This window comes from Porites lutea, chromosome 2 (genome assembly GCF_958299795.1).
Source record: "Porites lutea chromosome 2, jaPorLute2.1, whole genome shotgun sequence".
Taxonomy (NCBI): domain Eukaryota; kingdom Metazoa; phylum Cnidaria; class Anthozoa; order Scleractinia; family Poritidae; genus Porites; species Porites lutea.
In genome coordinates, this window is record NC_133202.1 from 45,364,309 (window position 1) to 45,374,785 (window position 10,477).

The window sequence follows — 10,477 nt, forward strand, 5'->3', positions numbered from 1 at the left end:
CAGTAGGTGTAATCATTGTTAAAAATGTTATTTAAAAAAATCTATAATACAATGGATTCAGAAGAAAGCAAGTTAAGACGAGCCGAAATTAATAAAAATGGGTTGAAAAATTTTAATAGTGAATGATTGTATTTAAAGTAATTTACCTGGATTTTTATATACCTTTATTATGTTTTGGAACCCAACTTTCACCCCGGCCCTCTTCTTGGGAGTGATGGGATATGCGCGCTTCTTATTTTCGCTTTGCTCGTTGTAAATACGTCCCCACTATACTATCTGAGAGCCTGGCACAGGCTAGAGTAGCTGGAACTTTACGAGCTAAAACGGAACGAAAAATTTGGATCACATATTCGGGTCTTCCCTCCCCGCCAACGGACCTTACTGGTAAGAACGTTTTGATTCATTTTGCTGAAAAGAATTATCAAATATCATGATATGTTTTCTAATTCTTGCAACTGTAAACGGGTTAATAGCTGTATAAAATCAGGCTCTACAAGTGACACACGTTCACACTAGACTAAAGGATTCTGCGGAACTACATACATTTGTGTGAAACTATTTCAGACATTTACACCCTGTTTTAGATGGTTTTAGATTGTTTGCGAGTGGTTGTAGATGTTTTTGAGGTGGTTGTAGATGGTTGTAGGTGGTTGTTGAATTTTTTGAGGTGGTTGTAGGTGGTCATCTTTAGGTGGTTGTAGATGGTTTTAGATGGTTTTAGGTGGTTTTAGGTCGTTCCATGTTTTAGTAACGTAAGGTTTATGCTGGATTTTATATAACAAGCCACGCATGGTTGCGACTTTCTTCTTTCAACGGACGACCGCATTTACACTTTTTTAAATAGTACCTTCACTTCAGATTTCTTGTTTTAGGAAAACAAAAGGAAAACAGTATGTGAAATACGACTTTAAAAAATAAGTGCATCGCGGCCAGACTTATTTGACCGCTAGTCATTCACAATTGCGTTATTTTGCATACATAATTAGTAGGCGGAATGGCGAAAACAATGGTTTCCTGGCAGTTCCCTCCTTCCCTTCCTCCTCGCGCGCCCCTCGCGTTTCCCTCGCGCCCAAAACGCCCCTTTCCCTTCCCTTCCAAACGCCTGCCACGCAGGCTATTCAATCTTCATCGCGATTACTCCAAGTCACTAACTTTTTCAAATGTAGGCGAACCAACCTAAAGTTGAATTCCTAAGAACCATAGCCAAGAGCAGAAAGAGGGAGAAAATTTCGTCGTCGCTTGTTTACTTCCTCTGTACAACGTGAAATTAGGCATTTTCACGTCGTAGTCGTATTAAGTCGTTGACGAACGCGAACCATCAGTATAAGAAAAAAATATCTTCTGGAACCCAGGATACTTATAAAAGACACAGGAACAAAGGAAAATACATCTTATTATTTTTTTAGCTAACACAGCGTAAATATATCTAATTTTTTCTGTCAGCTAAAACAGCGTTCGGGCTCCTTGTGACAATAATTACACAGTCTTATGATTTTAAAAATATACTTGGGCAGGAACTCTCAGCAAACCCTGCAGGGCTTTTCAAGGAGAGCCCCTGGACAAGTTTTATACAAGTATGATTGTAATTTAGAATTACATGTCTGTGTTATAGATTACATAGATTAAGTATGTAGCAGCTACTCACATTTTGGTGTAAAACCTCGACGTAGTATTTCTTATTAGCTTGAAGATGGAGTGGCTCTTTGGATCTCTGTTCAGGATATTTATCTAACTCGTCCTTGCCCGTCCAAGCTATTGCGTTTTCAGTGAATACACGAGCAACTAGCCGTTTCTTATCGGGATTTTCGTCTGTACTTATCCACAACTCCCAAGTGTCGTCAGAGGCGATCGCGAAACGAAACAAACCATTGCTTTGTGGATGTAAATATCCAAAAATTTTCTGACCGTACTCCACGCTATCGTCTTCAATCTGAAAGTCGTTGATGAACTTCTCCTCATCAGGATATTTTGGAAAGAACAGTGACTTTTTTAAATATGTTACGTTCGAACCGCATTGCATTCGCCAAACGTGAACATTGAGAGCGTGTGGTACACGTGCTGCGACAGTATTCTCGTCCTCAGAGCCAACGCCACCGATCGTCCTTGGAAACGCAGAGAATTCGTCAACTGTATCGTCGCTATGTCTTCCCCAAAATGTAAAAAGTAAAGAAAATTTTAAACGAGATCGAGCCTGCAGCTAGTGCGACAATCAAACGCCTCACAGTTTTTTGAAATCTTCGGAATGTAAGAGGGCGTCGAGGCCACATAACTTGGATCGAATGTTGCGAGCCCCGGCTTGTGATTCAGTCAGACAGCCAGCTGTCACGGGATGACACTGTAAACCAATAAATAAATACTCTCTTTACTGTTATTGATCATCGCCAAAAAACTCCGAGTTTTGAAAACAAACTCCTACTTTCGAAAACAAATTCCAGTTTTTGATAACAAACACCTCAAAAACTCTAGTCGCTGCGTCAGGTAGCCCAAGCTCGAAATATGAGTATCGGCGAGAATCGGCATTGTTGCGAAACATTCAAAACATAAGGATTTTTATGGGAAAAAAACCCATCGTTTCTGTGAAAGGTAAACCTTTATATAGAGAGAAAACCCTGTTCACGTAGTTTTTTGGACTATGCAAGGAATTCATAGTTAAGGAATTTGCGGTAGCCTCGTACACGCCCAACAGGAAACTCAAATAGTAGATAAACCTCAACTTTAATTAAGCAGTTTAGTTTTACCCGAGATCTGAATTGGACATGTTTCATGTGATTTACTGCTTACCTGTTACACTGTTTCATGGTTATCCCGATCAAGCAAAGTTAAGAAAACTCGCCATAGAAGTAAGTTTATGATCAATGTTATAATATTGTCAATCATTTGAGTTTTGGTTTTGTAGTTTTATAAGGATTTCATGAGTTTTTGGACATTGACGACCAGTGACCGCATGGCATAATTATTGTTAAAAGTTTATATCAGTTATTCCCGCTTCGCTCGTTTTAATTGTTTCGTTTATTACCAATTGATTTAGTTAATTAGAATACATTGTACATTTTAATTTCAGATCGAATAAATGTATCAGTTATACGATTGCGAGTATTCTTCGGTAGTGGATCGTCTTAGTTCTCTAACCCTTTACATAAAAACCCATAAAACGGCCATAAATCGGCCCGTTAACCACTCAGGAGAGACGTAACACACATTTTAAGTAAGGTAAGCTGTTTTTTATTGAAATCCTTTCATTTTCGTAGGTTACAGAAACGATACGTTTTTTTCCCCATAAAAATCCTTATATTTTGAATGTTATTTCGAGCTTGGGCCAGCTGTTGTTGCTGTAGACTCTAGGAAGAATAAACAGATGTAAGAAGTAGATTCTCGTTACCTTTTCGCGTAGCGAGTGAGTCGCCCGAATACGCTCACAAAAGGGAGCTTTATCAAACCGTGCACACGCTTATTTCATCCTAGATATTTCTAGAACAGACCTCTGGAGCAAAGGTAAACTCAAAACTGAATCCAACTCGAATGCTTACTCGAAAAACAACTCGAAATCCTTACCTCGGCAAATAGGTGTCTTCGGAAATGCCTACTAAGAAGAATCTTTTTAACCTTTTCCGTTGATATTTCTAAGAATAAACTAAACGACGAATCGAGATCCCCGGTTCGAATTGCTCATTGTTCGCCAGCTATTGATCCGTTTTCAGTCAAATCCCACAGAACGTCACAGAAGAATAGTGGCTGTATCAGAATATCCTTCACTTAAACCGCTTTATAACCAGCAACAAAAAGCCAATTTAGTTGAATGTTAAGATTCCTTTTAGTGGCTTACCCTGGTCTTACTTACCTTTTTCGTCTAGGTGTAGATATTTTTCTTTAGGAAAACAACTTTAATATCACGCCCAATATGCATATTGGAAGATGTGAAACATAACAGGGACCTTTAGCATCAGGTTTTTCTTGGAAATCCGCAGACTGCAAAATATCACGTGACCACGGCCTCGCGGTCGCGTTCAGTTTGCAGTTCACGTTTGAAAGGCACGAAGAGCTTCCAGCGGTTAGTGATTTACAGAAACGTTTTTTGCCACTAAAAATTGTACAGCCTCGCGTTTAAAGGCACGAAGTAGCTTTCTATATCCGTTTCTCTTAATTAGCTTAGGCGCGGCGGATTTTGTCACGTATGATCAGCGCGAGGTGTTTCTCCCGACACCCTTCTGTCAGGAAAATGTCATCATATGAAAGCAAAACAGACACGATCGCGTCGGCAGGCCGAGGCCGGCAAAAATAAAAGGCTTTTCTTCTTCCATTTCAGAGGTCAGTTTTGTTTCGATCTGGTCAAATATCAGGTTTTTAGGTTGTAGGTAATAAAATATTGTCTTATTCTATGGTTTAAAAAACCGTTCAAAATTATTCTGGGGTATTTCCGACCTTGGAAATACAATTCACTGGGCCGGAAATGAGTAAGCGGGGTCGGTTTCTTTACTTACCAATAACGGACCCGTAAACAGACTTAATACCGGGATCGAAATTCAATTCACGGGGTCGGAAGTGATTTAGCCATCGGGTGTCGGGTTTCTGCGTCCCCGAAAATAGACCTTAATCTCGGGTTCGAAATCTAAATTACGATCTCCGGATTCATTTCCTACCAGCGGCCCAGGAGTTTCATTTCTGATGTCTGAATTCCTACCGGAAACTGGACCCTTATTTCTGCTATCCCAAACCCACGCCCACATCGCTGTCCGGATTTTTCTGATTTCCGGCCCCTCGAAATGTCCATGGTTGCGTCGGCCGAAATATCTTTTCAGTCCTGATTCCATAATTAAACAAAGACTTAGATTCAGCACGCACTATATAGCGCATCATGGCGAGCCGCAAGCCTTAGCGACCGAAATATGGGGGAAAATTTGTCCCCCATCTGACCAGAAGGCCATTGTTTAAATTCAGCCAAGCATAGACCGTTGACAGCTTGAAACCATACTTGAGCTGAAATGCGAATCTCTTTTCGTGGCCTCCTGTGAAGCTTTTTCCGACATATCTGTCAACCGCTCATTTTACCACACACTACACTAAAAAGCTGATGAGACGAACACAACTAAAAAATAGAACCTGATAGAATGAAAATCGCTCCAAAACAGCGCATCAGTTGGAAAACTTGTGGCGGTGTAGAGGAGTTTTGCAACAAACAGGGGATACCTCAGAATCAATATGCATTTAGTTACCGAAGATGAACGAAGTGCAGCGATTTAAATTTAATAGAATTTACATTAACTATAAATTCAAATAGTTTTTACAGTAGCTTTCTCTGGAGAGCAGAATTTAAATAGGAGACTTCACCGGCCTTTTCTCAAAAAAGGGAATAGTCCCGCTTTTAATTCTGCTCCCCCGAAATTTATATTTCTAAATCTAAGTAGCTTTCTTTTCCTTTTTAAAAAATTTTACGGGGGAATCGAAATGAATTTTGGTTGATTGGTTGCGTCCATCGCGGTTCCCCCTATTTGTTTTTAACAAAATACCATTGCACAAACGGTCTCTATTATTTTTCACGAGCCATAACCAACCAAGTTCCCTTGCACTAAGCGAAGGCGACACACCCGATCGCTTGCTTTTTCAGGCGACTCACCCAGAAGAGCACGTGCAGACGGAACTTTGGTCGTTGTTTAGCTTTATTTTGAATCACTCAAAGAATAAGTTCAATTACGAATTCTAAGCGTTTAGTTGACTCAATACAATCTTAGCAAGTCCCAAACAAAAGAAAAATATATGTGGCAAACCGTTTTCCAAGACTATTTTACCTTATAAACTTTCCTAAGGCCTCGTTTTTTTACAGAAAGATTCATTTAATATACACGTTTTACAAAGTATTCTTGCACTAAGCGAAGGCGACTCACCCGATCGCTCGCTTTTAATCAGGCGACACACCCAACATAAAAGCACGTACAGAATACCCTGAACCATGTTCATGAATTTGTTTTCGGTGAATTATATCAAAGCTCTCTGCTCGTGAAAAATAATAGAGACCGTTTGCGCAGTCGTATTTTATTAAAAAAAAAAACAAACAAATAGGGGTGAACCGCGATGGACACAACCAATCAACCAAAACTCATTTCGATTCCTCCGCAAAAATTTTTAAAAGAAAAAGAAAGCTACTTAGATTTAGGGCCTGTGAAGTACCTTAGGTAGGTCGATAGGGGTATGGGTAACACGAGCGTCTGATATTTTTAACGCGTTTCATTTCATTTTTGATCAAAATAAAAAGCTTTTACGAGGTTTATACTTGCATGGAATAGCCCTTATTAATGGCTTTGTAGCACAATTTGCTACCAGTGGGAGTCATATCCGCCTATTCGATACTAGGAAAACGATTATTTCCATAGGCAGAGCTCCGTCCGGCTGTGTTGAGAACGCATGCAACAACGCAGTATTACGCGATAATTACTGGCCTTATTGTTGTGCAAAGAGTGTTTTAAATGTAAGATAATTTTCTCATTAATTGAAACAAAGATCTGAGCATGAAGTGACAACTATAAATCGCACTGGATCATGATGAAGCATTTAAACATCGGCAACAAGCAAAACAGTTGAAAAAAGGTCAGAGATATAGCAATTTGGCCACTACGTGTGTATGTATATTATAAAACACGGACGTCTATAATTTTCAACACATTCCTTTGTTTATCAAGAAAATGTCGCACGAAATTAATAGAGCTTTTCGACTTCTTTATTAGGGTACTTTTTGTACACAAAATTGCCTCCAGTGGAAGTTGTGCTGGGCCTGTTTCTTCCTAAACACGAGCTGTACGATCGGGAGCGCCACATTAAATTTGGCGGGCATTTAGGAGGTTTTGGCGCCGATATGTTCGAAGCAGAAATAAATAAATCGAACACCGTGCTTACCTTCAAGGAGTCTTACGATTAATCAAGTCATTATACAAACCAGAATTAATGTGTCGCAAGGTAAACCTAGTGATCTAAGGCTGAATTGGCCTCGCATTTGAACCAATGTGAAGAAGGAAGGCTGGCCATCTCTGGTTTTCAGAAGAGAAGCTTGAATTCTCCTAACCTGTCCCATCTGTTTAAATGTTCTTGAAATACCAATCGCTTCTAAGGGAAGCGATTTTGATCGCGAATCAACACAGAAATTCTCGACCAGGAAACGGCAAAAAGTAACCCACATATACTCCATACAAGGTGGCTTGATCGGGCTGATCCGATCCGGAGAATAGTCGAAAAGACCGCGCTCGACTTTATTTACATGTATTTACTCCACCTTGTATTGTTTTAACCATATTAACAGACAGTTGCAAAATTTAGAATTGTTTCATCGCCTCTGTGAAGATCACTACCGATGACAGCTAATCTGACCCCTGCTAACATGCACGAGGTCGGAGGTAAAATTCTAACAGGAAATTGAGTATAGCAACCGTCACTCAAGATAATTAGAAAAGGGACTTTACGCGGCTCCTCATGTAGTTTTAATGATAAAGAAATGTATATCAATAAAATAATAATAATAATGATAATAATAATAATATTATTAACAATAATAACAATAATGTAATAATATATGATGATGATGATGTTATTCTTTTGAAATGCTTTACTGGTTCTAAATTCATTTTTAGTGCTATTAAATATACACATTTTAAGTTGTGTATTTATATATGAAGCAGTCAAATTTTTATTTCATGTAGTTTTTGCTTTCTCTTTGTTTCAAATTAGCATACGTTTTCTTAGCCAAAAACTATGGAAAAATGAAAATAAACTAGAAATATGAAATAACTACAACATAATTATATATTACTTGTAATTTTACTCATTTACAACTTTTAAAACTTGCATCCCCACCAACCTCAGTCAATCTTGGCAATGGGTCTTTTTTATATATACTGGTTCATTTGCCAAGCACCGTATGCATAGATGGGTTGGTTTTGATTTGTAGATAAAACTGGCAGTTGTCACTAACTATTCTAGCATTCGGAAGTCATTCATTCGGTCATTCGGAGCATTCGGAAGTCAGCCAAGCGCGGTCATTGCACGCGTGCTGAACAAGAATGCTGTATAATGACAGACTAGAAACAATAGACAACTCCCAGAGCACAAACTCAGCCAAAACGCTAAAAATCTTCAATGTTTACTCAAGTTTGGGCTTAAAGAAGATAATGTCACAGTTTTTCAATGACCATGAAATTCAGAGTGCGGGTAGTTAGTTAATCAATTGTGGCCCTGAAAAAATTTGAAGGAAAAAAAACTACGAATTTTTAAGAAAATGCTTTTTTCGTGAGAAGGACTCTTAAACGCTGACAAACGTCAACAAATAGCGAAAACTATAATTTCTATATGTTTGCTTTGCTCGAAATCGCGCGCATTTACAAGGCCCTAAAGCGTTTTGCTGACTTGCAAGGACCCATCTGTTATAACGATGCCCAAAATAAAGAGATGAATCTCATAGTTTATTAGATATAATCCGTGTAAAGTTTGCTTATCATTTTCGCATAAATTATGACCTAAATTTGGAAACCACTGAATTTCTCGAATTGGGTCTTTGCGATTTTGGTGAAACTCTGTTCAGCGCAAGGCACTAATGCGCACTATGTGTAGCCGAGAGATTTTCACGAAAAAATGCCGGCAACAGCAGATTTTCGACTCAGACCTCAAAGGGGCGTGGCATTATAACCACGTGACATTTACTCCGATCGCCAAAATTTTTATGTTATATTGTAGATTGATCTATATGTTATCCATTCTATGTGTTAGGCTTACGATAAAAGTAAAGGTGGGGATACCAGAGAGCTTCAAAGTAGGATGGTACCCCCCCAAAAAAACTGGGTCGAGTCACCTTAAGTGGGCACTTAAGTGTAGGTTTTATGCAACCGGGCCCTGGCATGTAGCCTGAATAAGCCAAGCAAATATGAATAAAGCATATAACGAGAAATATTCGTCAAATGGTCTCGTTAAGTAAATCATACTTCACTTTGCGAAAGAAATTTATCGCTTGTATCCGTGTTACGCATCGAAAAAGCGAGGAGTCATCGCATGACATTAGGTAACAGAGGTAATACTCACGAGTTTCACGAATTCCAATTCCACGACTTTTCGCCGAGTAACAAATTTAAAACTTCAATTCTTACCTTACAGTGGTCGGTTCATTTACCTTACATTTGCCAGCACTAATAAACATGAACAAAACGATGAAATCCGGCACTCTTCTATCAGAAGTAGCAAGCCGCATGAAGTAAAATCCACCGATATGCGCTGCATTCTCACTACAAATATAAACATTTGTCGTGAAGAAAATACGACGAGGAGGAAAAAATGCCAGATCTTTGCCTCGGCAATCTATTCCAGCTACCAAACCGGCGTATCTCCAGAAGGTGGACTCGAAGTGGGACAAACCTTGTGATTTTTTTAGGAGCCCTTTGCGCGCAAACTAATTTATTCTGGCGCGAAATGAAGATTAAGAAAATGTATCTGAAATCTAATACACGACAAGAAAATTTTCGCACTTTCGAGGAGCGCGACATATTAAATGGGATTAAGTCGGATTAGCTGCCCGCGGAGAAAACATGCCTGCGTGGTATGGTACTTCCGGTAAAAAGCCTCTGTGTCCTCTCATGTCGTTTCCTTTTTTCCTCCGTTGGTCCTTGAAAAAAAAGAAAACTACAAAAGGCAAAGAAGCTTTTCAAGGTAAGTTTGTTGTCATTGTCGAAGGATTCGCTGGTTAATTTTTTTGGGGAAAACCTCTCGAATTTCTGCCAGTTGACTCTCGTCTTCAATTGTGATCTGCGATAAAATTTTCAAACACTGACTAGAATTCTCTTCCTCGGTAAGGTTACAATTTCTACATCAGCTTCGTTCTCATTAAAACAAAGGTAGGTTAAAATTTGGAAAGACAAAGTCAACATACCAGTCAAAGGAGGATTATGTAGTCTTCCCATGATGCATTTCGCCGTAATATATTGTCGAATTGGTTTGTGGCGTCATCATTTTAAAAACGGAGGGTATGGATATTTTCTGGAACTACGCAATTCGGAAAAAAAAATTTCTCCAGAGACTTCATGGAGCACGAAAGATTGTGTGATCGATGCCTATTTAGCCTGCGAGCAAGCTCTCCTATTTGGGCGAGCGAAGCGAGCAGCGCGAGAAGGCGCGAGCGAGCGGCGAATGCGCGAGGGGCCGGCAGTCGCGTCTCCTCTCGCGTGCCTCTCGCGCGTGTACTTTTCACGATATCCCCCAAATGGAGAGCTTGCTCGCAGGCTAATGCTTATTATTTTAAATGATTGTTGACAAGTTTGCCCCGACATACTTGTATAACATGACACCTCTCAAATGATCACGCAATTCACAGCTAACTGCAGAAATCTTGATGTACTGCGTTGTTTCTTTGTTAATTGTTCGTAAATGTCTATAAAAAGGGGAAAAATATCTTGTTTTTCCAGTTTGTTTCTTCCTTTACATCAAGACGAAAGATGATAATAACTTTATTTAT

At 39.3% G+C, this 10,477-nt stretch overlaps 1 pseudogene; it reads right to left on the bottom strand.

Moving 5' to 3' along the window:
* LOC140926288 (beta-1,4-N-acetylgalactosaminyltransferase 3-like) overlaps positions 1 to 4,724 on the bottom strand; it is a 15,915-nt pseudogene extending 11,191 nt beyond the window's left edge.
* Between the last annotated feature and the right edge of the window lie 5,753 nt (positions 4,725 to 10,477).